Raw genomic sequence first — 12,742 nt, 5'->3', positions numbered from 1 at the left:
AAGTACATAATCTTTCCTTGTTTAGCTGTGTAAGCTTGACTTCTGAGATGCCACGTATGGTGCCATTATAATCTGGAATTGTGTGTTCATACATGTTTCTTTGAAATTTGATCAAAAACCATTCTTTGACCAATAGGAATTTGTCTTGTTCATTTATGTCACATTTTCTAGTTGAGATACTGTTAAGAGGAAGCATGCTGCCACGTCTAGTGGACAAAATCTATTGATTGTGCTCTCATCCAGGCACTGCTGTATGTTTTTGAGTGCCACCTGCTGGCTTTTTATCTCTTAACCATTTACAGATCTGCAAACATTTTTCTGAAGGTGTACGGTTGTGTCAGGTGCCAGTTCCTGAGTATAGCCTTAGAGAATACAATTCTCTCATGCCTGTCAGCTGTCCTAGGGCAATGAAGACTGAAAGACAGCAACTGAATATGCATTTCAAGCCTTTCCTGGTATCCATATTTCACTGAAAAAAAACTCTGGGTATTGCTGTTTATGTATACTCTTCTATTGTCTTGTTAGAAAGGTGCACTAGAGGGAAAAAAAAAAAAAAAAAGGAAAAGCAGGAAAAAAAAAAAAAAAGGATCATGACAAATACACAATGGAGTGCATTATTCCTTATAGGAAAAGTTTATATCGAAAGCGTGCTCCCAGCATTGATGTGAGAGCATACTCTTGGCAAACTATCTGCTTCGTGTCTAGGTGACACTAAGTAATGTAAGCAGAAGAAACTATGTTCATATTATTGCTTCCCTAAAGAGCACTGCCTTTAGAAATCTATGCACCATTTCTGTATGGCATGCATGTTCTGTTTAAAAGAAGAGAGAATAGACAAGTCATAAAAATGTATTTTGTGGAAATCTAGGACTGCAATACCTACTTGGCCATAACTGCCGTCATAACAATATGACTGTGATGTTGATAAAGCTAAATGAGAGCAGGAATATCCTTTGTAATGGTCTGTTTTGCATACACAGTGTCTTCTGCTGTGGATGGAAAGCGCAACGATGAGAAGTACTTGTTTATTCTCTTGATTCCTGCGGAGAGCAGTCAGGAATAAAGTGACTGGTAACTCACATCCATGCAACTCCCACTGGGTTTCTATTTACAAACTGCTGGAAGACAAGCTGTCTCTCCTGATGGCATTCTCTGAGGAGGCCTTGGTGTTGTCTATGACATTCATTACACATGTGACTGCACAGCACCTGTCACTCACTCTCACCCAGAGGCACCCATCGGTGCCTGGGATATTGGTTAAGTTAGATGAACAAATTTAAAAATACAAAATGTTGAAATTGAGTGAGCTAAGAAAGTTATGGTAACGTAGACAAGAATGTACTAATAATTGTAATTTTGTGGTTCTCATTTGGATGTCCATTCCCCTCCAATCCCGGTGGTCTGCTATCTGGATTCTTGCCATCTGTCTGTCATAAACCATCATGCAAAAAGAGATAATGGTTGTAGCTTCTTTGGCTTCCATCTCGTGCAGAAATTGGAGAGACTTTTGGAATGAGGAAGGACTGGTAGCAGGATGGGTAGTGTTTGGAGAGCAAGAGGACCATGGCGAGGTAAATTTGTATCAGCTTTAACAGTGGTGGAATAGCAGTCTCTAGTGAGTTACACATTAGATTTTGTTCTGAGAGGAAAGAAGAATGAGTTTAAAAACAGGTTTAAAATCTTTCTGGATACTTGGGTGCAAGTCAGGTGCAGAATGACTATTATTTTACTGTAGGTAAGTAGGCTGTAGTAAAAACCATTAGTAAGTCCTTTTTTTGCTTGAAGCTTTATAAGGATAAAAAACTGGATCAGTTAGGATTCAGAAGGTAAATAATGTGAAGAATACTGAAGTGCTTAAGAATGCCTTGAAGATGATTAGAAAGACACTGTCTCTCAATGCCAAAAGGAGACAAGGTGGAGGGGTGGGAACAGGTGAAAAGAAATGGGGAAAAAAATCTTGTCTTGAGCAAAATGTTTCAGGGTCAGTTCATTGGTATTTTTTAATGAAAATTTTCCAACAGCTAAAATCTAGCCTGGCTTACAGAGAAAGTGAAACACATATAATGAAACAAATGGGGAAAAAAAAAAGCTGATAGCAATGAATAAATGAATATAAATGAGAATTTAGGAATTGAAAATGTTTGTAAAGGAATCAGAAGGTCATGGGGAGAAAACTGTGGCCATTGGAATTAAGAACTTCAAAAAGTTTTTTGAGGAGAAAAAGTTCTAGTAATGATATTCATTTGTTAATAGGTGGAAAAGATGGAAAAGTGTGTAACAATGCAGGAAAAATAGAGGTATTTGATAAACATTTCTGTTACATATTTAGCCAACTACTAGTCTGAATTCTATGCTAAGAAAGCTTAGCTGTCATGACTAATTTCCAAGTTAAATGATATTCAGTGATCCAGGTGGATTTTGAGAGACATAAAAGGAGTACCGCTGGTGCAATTGCTGATTAAGCAGAAATAGGTGGATGTTAACAGTAGCAAAGGAGTTGTAAGATGGGCAATAATTAGAGACGAGACAAGAAACAAATAAATAGACTAAATGAAGATTCTGAATTTCCAAGGATTCATCGTGGAACTGCATTATGATTTTTGTTTGTGCCTGTACACTTTTCTCCTTAAGCTACCAAATCGCTGCCGTCCTTTCAGACTCTAGGATTCCTCAGTAGTCCTCTCTCTGGGAAGCAAATTCTTTTGCCTTCCCTAAGTTCTCTAATACCAGTATTATTCTCTCCTTTTAGCTCCTTTTATTGCATGAGTGGCAGTTGTTTTCCATTCATTTCTCTATTATCATCTCACCTTCCTCCTTCCGCAGGTGGGACATGTTACGGGTCAATGTGTAAAAATAAAAGTTGGAACTGTGAGAAAGTATAAACAATATGCTGCTGAAGTTGAAATACGTTACTTCAAAAATTAATGAAGATAATTAATATGGGCTGCTAAACCTTGATATTTTCAAAATATTTCTATGTGATAAGTGCCTACACATTATAGAAAAACTATGAGGAGCTCAGTGGACTATTATCACTTCTTTTCAATAAAACTGGAACTGGAAAATTCCAGAAGATGAGAATTAATCTGTTGTTGAGCCAATATTTTGAAAGGGTGAAAGAGGTTACTATGGTAATTACAGGCTTGTCACTTTGACATCCATCTTGGCTAAAATAATAGCATGGCTGATATAGGACTTGATTATGAGTAATAAAATAAGGGTAATGATAATAGTAAGACTTACAGAATAGATATTGTAAAACTGACATGACACCCTTTAGATGAGATTACAGTTTGAGTTGATGGATGTAAGAGAGCTATTGATGTAGGGAGGTTTTTTATGGGAAAGGGGGAACTGGGGGTGGCCAAGAATTTTTATTACACCCTTAGAACAATGTGAAGTCATGATAGTACGTGCTGTTTGAATGAAGAGTGACTGCATAAGTGATGAGTAATCATCAAGCAGGCACGGGTCTGGTGGTCTTGATCAGGGATGGTGGTACAGTGTTGAAGATCTTCTCGGTGGCCTGGAATAAACATCATCATTAGCTGTTAGTGTGCAGTTGGTGTAAATACTGACAGAGGTGAATGTAAAGAGCACAGGTCACAGATAATCAGAGGAACAGAGATTATTTGTAAACAGGGTAAAATTGAGACAACTGCATTTGAATATGAAGCCAAGACATAGTAAGAACCTACAGCATAAAAGACTTTGTGAGCTCTGAAGGGAAGTGGAGCACCAATTTTTTTTTTTATTTCATCATGTGTCTATAGGTTTTTTTAATTTTTGGCATACTAATTTCCAATAACCAGAAAGGTTCCTTACAATCTGGTGTTACATTATAATCATTGAGGTTGTTGTTTCTATTCTTTTAGCTCTAATAGTCAAGCTTTGCTGGGCTAATTGTGCTTTTTCTTGATAGAACATGTCTCAAGACTACTATAAATGACAGTGGAATATGGTGATGCACTTGTTTGTTTATCAAGTTTTCAAGATCATTTAATGATATTTTGCAGTCATTGAATAGATGTAGGTTGATCTACAGTTCCATCAATCTTTGTGATAATTCTGTTAAGTAGCATCAAGCTCATCTGGTTAATTTACAAATACTACTTTGTAAAGAAATTAATTTAAATTTACAACTAATACTTCTGCAGCATTAATATTCTAGATAATTTGATGCAACCTGATCTATTTTTCTCTCTCGTTTTGTTCATCTAAAGTGGAAAAGTTCCTCCTTTGTGAAGTGTTTTGAGATCTTCTGATGAAATAGAAATACTTTACCTGATGTTAATGAAATAATAATATTTTACGTGATACAGTACTATCACTCTTTAATGATATGTGTTATGTCTTCAGTGACATTTTTTTTCTTTGCAGTAATAGTGCTTCTTCTTAGATTAGGTAGAGTTAGGAGTGAAGGGAGTGTAAATAAACACTTCTGATGGCTGAGAGCTCCAGCAATTGCATCAAACATCTTTTGATTAGTTCAGTAGTTTTGTGCATGGGTATTACTCCACAGTGTAATTGCATTCTTCTCAGTGAAACTCAATTCTGTTCCTTATTTTAATAACCAAAGCAGGTAAAAAATTAATAAAACTAGCACTATCTTACTGAACCTTCATTACTCATCTGCCTTTTCTAATATTTAATGGATACACCATATGTCTGTATTATACTCATTCCATCAAAGGATTTAAGGAAAGTAGTCAAACTTTATACATTTCAATTTGTATGTGACTGTTTTGGTCTTTCCTCTTTTTAACAATATTTTCTTGCAATCTTCCCTTGCCTATGAACATCTAAAAATTTTTCTGTGATATAGAATTATTTCCTATTGTTTTTTATTGTTGTGCTGTTGTTCAGTTTAGAGGTAATACAATTTAGATTGGCACATCTCTTTCTTTTCTCTTCTACTCGTTAGCAGGGAGTCTTTAATCTCTTCTTTCTTGGCTTTTCCTAATAATCACAATATCTCACTTTCCCAGTGGGATTCAGTCTAAGACTGAGTAGAAAATTAGACTCACATCAGGCAGGCTGAGCTTATAATAATGTTGAAGAAGTAATATAACATAAAAAATGAAATATTTATGTTCTACATATGGTTTTAATTATTGTAGCTTTTAGAGTATAATTCCAAAAAAGTAAAAATAAAAAAAAATAAAAAAGATCACTAATGAATTGAACTGAGGTGGAAAAATCTCCTTTATCTTTTAAAATAAAATCATTCTAGTCCAAACATACTTTTAAGAATCTACAATGTTTAAAATGTAATAGTAACTGTTTATTGAATAAGAATTTGAATCCCTCTTATTAATATATAGTTGTTTCTTTTTCCTATGACTCCTTTTATTTGTATGTAGATCACGTTGGCAAAAAATAAAAAAAAAATTGAAGCTTGCTGAGTATTGTACTTACTTATTTGATCACTAAGCTGATCATCAAAGATGTAAAACAAAACCAGATAGTAATCTGTTTTTATGATTTATTTTTACTCACATTATCTTGATTTTGTTGGTTAGTGAATATGATTACAAACCTGCAGTTACATATGAAACATTTTCTTTGAAGTATGATCAAATGTATTTCTTTGTATCTATTTTCTAGAATATTATCTTAATTTATCTCCAGATCAAATAAAACTTTGAAACTAAAGCATATTTTTAACCAAATATCTGTGTGATGTACTCATGTTGAATAATGGAAGTATTTACAGAGATTTGTCCTTTAATTGAATAAGATTATAATATGAACATCAACAACAAAAATTTAACTCAATTAGAAGATGATCAAAAAGCATGGATTATTTTAAGTTGTTTTATGTTTATCTGTAAAATATTTAATTTTTCCCTCTACTGCAGATTTTGTCAGCTTGCTTTTTTTTTTTTTCTATAACATCTTTTGACAATAAAATGTCAAAATAAGATAATTAATAGTATTTTCCAGGCAGCTCATGAATACTGGCTAAAGTGAGCAGCATGGACTTGCAGGGCACTGCCTTATGCATCCAATTGAAAAGACCCTACAGCTTGTGCTAAGGAAATCTGTGTTTGGATGCATTCAGATATAGCCTTTCATTTCTTGATTATTTTGTGATCAGAAATAGATGTCCTAACAGGATGAGATCCATATTAAATATTTGAAGTTTTAAAACTTACAAAGGTAACTCATTTGAAAAGATAATGTTTTAAAATGGAGGAGTTTGTTGCACTAGTTTTCTGCTAATATATATTTGCAAAATTAAGCATTGGGAAAATCACAGAACTTGGTGATTTCTGGTCTTTGAAATAGATAACTCTTGGCAAACTCATTTTGATAAAAGGTTGTCTTAAAAAAACAACAGTGCTGTTCTTCTGGTTTCCTCAGCTAGACAGAAGCTGTGTAATTTCTGCCTTTACTTGCTGGTGAATTTTTTGAACACTTCTCATTTTTATTCTCTTTTGAGGGCAGGCGTGAAGCAAGCTGATTGTTTACCTACTTCTCTCCTAATCTCTTCTCAGTAGCTTTTAAACCAACTGTTCAGCTTCATCTGGATTTGAAGGAAGGTAATAGCTTTGAAGTTACAAGTAGTTTTATGAAAACCCAAAGCTGGACAGAGGAGTAAAAGCTTAAAGCGTTTGCACCTCCTGAGCTCTTAGGGAATAGTGTAACTCAACTGTTATGTATTTTGTTTGGTTGCTGACAGCTGGCTGATCAGCATGTTGACATCTTTCCAGTCACTTCATTTTCCTATCTGTTGGGTAGTGAAAACTCACAGAGATTCTTAGAAGATAAGATGAGATGTAGGGTAAGGGAAGTTGTGTGGTAAGGGAAGAGATGAATCAGGAAATGAACTTAAGAATGAGTATAAGGATAGGAGGCAGTGAAATTGTAAGAGGTGGGAAAAAAACCAACACCATACAAATCCGTGTGTAAGAAAATCTGCTTATTTTATCTTTCCAAGCTCAGAATAAGTTCTCTGTGAAGATAATTCCTTGAGCAGGACATGATATGTAAAGGAGGAATATGGTTCAAAACTTTGTCATTTTAAAGGCAGTAGATATAAAATTTAGTGAAATTGTCTTCAAGAGAGAGTATTTTGAAGTGACTGATGGATTTTGGGGACAGGAATGGTGAGAAGGTATGCACCAAATACAATAATTCACTCTGAACTTTGTTGATGCATAATTCAGGCCTCTCTTTTAAAACTCATTCTTGTTAATGGAGATCTTCACATCTTTCTGCTGCAGGGTTTGTGATACTTTTCTATAAATCATTTCTTCTCTATTTTTGAAAAGAAAGTAGGGATATTTCTACATAAAATATTAAGGAAAAATAAATGTTGTATTTATCATTTATTGAAATCTGGTATGATAACTGAGTATATATTTTTTTCCTCAGTGATGACATAACGTCTCCTTGGTGCCTGAGGTTAGAAGATATCTGTCCTTGGAAGACTGTTTCATGAACAAATGCCAGGAGAATACTGTGTAAGTGAAAGGACCTGTTTTTTATAACTAAACTGACATCTAAATTTTTCAAAATTTGATGTTAATTTCCATGTTCGTCTTTCAGTGCTAAATCAGTTATACAGTTCTGATTTTACTGAAGTTAGTAGCATCTTTTATAAAGCAATCTTTAGATCATGTCTCTGGTATAAAAAGCATTCTGATGTATCATCATTTTCCTAATAAAACTGATTAAATTACGTACTCATAAATAACTGGAGTTCAAAAATTCGGAATGGTTATATCTAGGAATGGAAAGGAGAAGTAGGGGTTTTCAATGAAAAATCAGCAGCATTTCAGAAGTCAAAATTATACGAGTTTGCATGATACAATATGGATCCAGAATTTGGGTCACTCAAACATTCTAGCGTAACATTGTGTAAAGAGGTGATGTAAGTTTTTTCTCTACTAAAACTGACACTACCAGTGTAATACTCTAATATTTGAAAATTTCTGCATTCCAAGTCTATTTTACATAAAAAAGTGGTAAGAATTACTGTGGTAAAGTTAACTGAACTGTCTATGAGAAATAGCAAGCATGATATTGGTGACCGCAGTTGATACAGCAGGAAGAAATTCTGCAACTCATACATATGGAGGCAAACAAAGAACTATATCAGATTGGAAGTGAACTGGGGCAGATTAATTAGGTCCCTCTGCAGCCAGTCAGGGACTTTTGAGCTCTCTGGTGTGCTTTCACACTGTGTTCCTTCTGAGTCTGGAGTCTGCAGATGCGCTAAGCAGTGGCCCAACTCTGCTCCCACTGCATTACGTGATGAAATTTCCAGTTGAAGCAAAGTTATACTAATAGTGAACACATAAAAAAAAATAAAATCCATTCTAAGTGTACATCAGTGGTTATTCTGGAATGTGAATAATGAAAAATATTTTCTGCTAAGGTATAAAACATATTTCTCAAGACATTTCAAGTTGTTACTCTTCACCAGTTCAGCATATAAATACACTGATTTTAATACAAAAGCCTCTTCAAGTACTTTAGATTCAACACAGTAAAATGGGATATATATTTTTCTGCCTGCATATGCAAGTAAAAGTGCAGGCACATCATAGATAAAAAATAAAATATTAATTATTTTTAAACACATGCAATTTTCCACCTGAGAACGGGAAGACAGATAAATGCTAGTCATGTAGCTTGATGTAGCACTCCAGTGCAACACTTACAGAAGAGGTATAAAAGCCTGATTAGAATATTTATAACTGGTAGCTTGTAATCAATCTAGACAAAGGAATGTGTCTCTAGATTTTTGTAATGTATGGCATACATTTGTGGTACTATGCAAATGGCTATTACTTAAAATATATTCCTTAAAATATGGTGATGCTTGTTAATTTACAATATATGGCATAGTTGTGAATTAATTATTCTACCTTAAACTCCTTCCCCCACTCTCACTGGCTGCATAACTGATCCCATGACTATCTATTATTAAAGATGTAAGAGAGGAACATTTTAATTTTCTTAGAAAACCACAGCTGTCTCAGTAGAAATATATCCTTGTATTTATTTTCTGAATTTAACCTAGAGTTTGAAGAATGTTTATTCCTTATGCCATTGCATAGAATAATGCAATAATAATGATGTTGTACCTGGAATTGGAACAGAACTCTTTTAATAAATTTGCTTGAATGGTAATATGTTGTCATTTAATTTCAAGTAAATGTACGTGGTAGCTGTTCAATTCAGTCCCAGTTTGTTAAAGATTGTTCTACAGATTCAAAGTCTAGTGCAATGATGTCCAACCTTTTGGCTTTCCTAGGCCACACTGAGTGAAGAGGAGTTGTCCTGGGCCACATATAAAATAGATATTTTTAAAAAAGATATTATTTCTAAATATATTTTTTATTAAACATGAAAAAGAGAGTGACAAAAACATTACTGAGTTGGACCTATATGGCTTTTTCTTCTTGATTAAAGTCTGCTTTTTTCAAGGGATAAAGTAAAGCACAGGACAGTTTTCAAGTCATTCAGACTTTGTATTGTGTTTAATCATAAAGCCCTCCACGTATTCATGAGAAATGAGGCTCTCATTTCTTGCAGGGAATGCAGTAGAAGCTAGGCTTTCTTTACAGAGGTTACTAGTTTTTAAAAATATAGCGTGGTACCTTCCAGTCACAAAGGAATGATTTTCTTTTGTGTTGACAAGCACTCAGCTAGGGAACAATTCAGCAAGAAAAAATTAGACATGATTATGACTGTGGGCCAGAATGTTTGGCACCAGGAGAACATCATGCTTCTATCAGTTAGATGGTAGATCACTCTAGCCATAGTAAGATCTTCTTCCTTTTTCCTTCTTCATTGTTCAAAGTTGTGTCTTCTAAACTTGTATTCTTTATCAGGACGTCCACAAGAATTAGTGCTTCTGACTAGATAATTTACCACCTTGGAAAATACTTGCTTGGAATTCCATGTGTTGGGTTAATTTTAGGGCAGTGGTTCACTGAATAAGGTCAGGTAGAGAGGCTGCCATAAAAGGCTGTGCTGCGTGCATATTCTCTCCTTAAAACTCATCTTTCTAGCCATCTGTCCCAGAGTTTACTCCCCCAAATATGGGGAAGTTGTCACTGAAGGGGACGTGCTGGCAGATGAAAAAGAAGGAAGGAATTCTGTGTCTCGCCTTCTTGGTAAATGTCCTGTAGGATTGTAAATTTTAGGTTTGAGGCTTCTCTTTGAAAGTGTGCTGTAGGTATCTTTTGAAAATCAAGACTGACAACTGTAAGATTTTTTTGGGGGTAGAAAAATGCAAAGAAAGAGTATTCAGGCTATATGAATCATCTGTTTTCTGGCTGATTTTCAGAATGGACAGAACATTCACATTGGATCAAGAGAGATTACCCAATTCATTCACATGAAGTTGTATGGAAATGATATTTCAGAGGGTACTGTTGGAGTTTTGGGTGGCATAATTGTTATTTCTCAGTTAATTTTTCAGTGAAGGAGTTCTCTGTTCTTATTCTGAAGCAAATAGCAAGAAGAGCACTGTAATTTTTAGGTTGAGTATACTTAGACTGAGCAATTGGTAGAAATTATTAAAAAAAAAACTACAAAAAAGTCGTCTTAGCTTTAAGTGTGTACAGTTTTATTTTACAGGAAAATATGCACTACTTACATGCATTGGAAATATACATTTTTTTGTATGGTTATTATAAATAGCTAAAGAGTGGATAGAAAACATACCACCTTTAACAGAAAGAACTGTAAATGTTCTATTTCTCCTTGTTTTCTAGGTATATGGCATGTAATATTCATGTCTCATCCGAGTTGCGTGTTTACTTCTCTAAAGCAGAAAATGATCCAAAATGAGAGACTGAAAAAAGAGACTAATACCCAGAAGAATGACTTTGGATATGGAAGAGTCATGTCACTTATTCAGACTTGTAAAACCTCGAGAGCTGACAGTGAGCAAGAACTATCCTGGTTTTCTAAAGAATGCTCCAGACTGTACGCATGAAAGGTAATTGCTGAATCAAGGAAACTATAACTTTGTTAAACTAGTCCTCATAGCTTGCGCAAACTTTAGGGAGTAACACAAACCATAGCAACGTGAGGTCTTTGAAGACAAGTAAAGATAAGTAGAGCCATAGTTTGCAACTCATCGGGGGGTCCTGTGAAGATAAGGAGGTACAGTTGCTGCTGTGACACAATGCAACCCCCTAAAGATTTCACAATGGCCTTCATCCAGTGACCATCAGATTGGCCCAGAGGCCCTTCCCACATTCTAGTATGCATGCTCAGGAGAGGGGGAGACATCCAATGCATATGTAACCATTTTCTTGGAAATATGATGAATATGTATATGCTATGCCTATAAATGTGTAGTTGCCACTTTCCTTGGTGTGCGACTGAGGAGGAGCTACGCCCCTGCACCCGGCTCCATAATAAATATACCTGCTTTACAACCTTACATGGGTTATAGTGTTTGATTCTGCATAACATTGGTATCCAGCTTTCCTGCCAAGCAGTGAACGCTTCTGCTTGCAGGACCATAGAGCCACGCAGTTATCTTGTTCTTCATCCTAGTGTTGGAGTTCTTATAAACAAACATTCACTAGACAATAAACAGATTATTCTCATAAATTAGGATAATTTCTTGGGGATGGATGGATTTTGGACAGTACCTGGGCAGAAATATATCTTTCTTGCTGATCTTTTTTTTTTTGCCTTTTGTTATGAGCACAAGTTACACTGTGGATCTGGGGAGTTCTGAAGAAAAAGTTTGGGGATGAGTGGTTTTGGTGTTTGTGAATGTAGAAGGGGAAAAAAATCTCCTTTTCCATTGTTGTTTATTTTGTTTTTAATTAAATGAGCTATACAATAATTGGAGGATGATCAGAAAAGGCTGTTGATTTTTTTTTTTTTTAAATTAGGATTTTGGTGTAAGGTTCTGGTAAGTACTTCTGCATTCAAAGGCAGCATATCTGAGAGGCTGATGGAGACTGCATTATTTGTGGCCACTGCTAACTTCTCAAAAGACAGAACTCAAAATGGTGGGCAAATCTGCAGCAGCTCATTCATGTTTTTAAATCTGCTTTGTGAAATGTATTCTTGTGAAGAAAAAAAGGAATGTTAATATAGTAAAATATAATGGTGGTAAGCTTTTTTTTTTTGGTTATCATTCAATTCTTTGCATAGATATAAGAAGCTATATTAAGAAAAATATATGTGACATACAGTTCGTAGAAAAAAATTAAAGAAGTGAGTACAAATCATTATTCTGGGATGTTAAAGTAGGATATGAAATAGTAGGTGGCAAAAGGAACAGCGATGATCAATTCATTTTGCCACTGAAGCGAACAAAATAGCAAAGAGACAGCAGGGCCACTGAAAGGATAGAACTTTGACATAACAGAGGGCCAAAATGAATTCTTCACCCTAATGATTATGGACTGCGGAGATGGTAGTATTCCAGGAACAGAGAGTGATTTTCTTCACGTTTTTTTTTTCTTCTTTCGTAGCACATGAAACATTAAAAGTCTTTATCACTGTATGAAAGCAGATGATAATAAGGCAATTAGAACGATCAAAAGCTGACAAAGAAGCAGGCTTAGAAGAATCACAGATCAGAATTCAAAAGTTATTAGCAATAGAAAATGGAAGGTCTTCTGCCAAGAGGGCTAATAGATGTAATCAGTAGAAGGGGAGAGAAAGGTGTTTTTGTAGAGTAGTGGGAGCTAAGAGAATGTGCTGAATTTCCTTGTGAAGACATACATAAAAAATTATTGGCCAAATTTCA

The 12,742-nt window shown here is 34.9% G+C and overlaps 1 long non-coding RNA gene across 3 annotated transcripts in view; it reads left to right on the top strand.

Moving 5' to 3' along the window:
• LOC149918074 (uncharacterized) overlaps window positions 1-11,401 on the top strand; it is a 108,064-nt gene extending 96,663 nt beyond the window's left edge. For all 3 annotated transcript variants that reach the window (XR_016466366.1, XR_016466368.1, XR_016466367.1), the window contains 2 exons: window positions 7,381-7,469; window positions 10,737-11,401. This is a non-coding gene — a long non-coding RNA (uncharacterized LOC149918074). The remainder of the gene's footprint in view (window positions 1-7,380; window positions 7,470-10,736) is intronic.
• The last annotated feature ends 1,341 nt before the right edge of the window (window positions 11,402-12,742 follow it).

This window comes from Phasianus colchicus, chromosome 4 (genome assembly GCF_987193195.1).
Source record: "Phasianus colchicus chromosome 4, bPhaCol1.hap1.1, whole genome shotgun sequence".
In the NCBI taxonomy this organism is placed as follows: domain Eukaryota; kingdom Metazoa; phylum Chordata; class Aves; order Galliformes; family Phasianidae; genus Phasianus; species Phasianus colchicus.
This window is presented reverse-complemented; position numbering and strand designations above follow the sequence as displayed.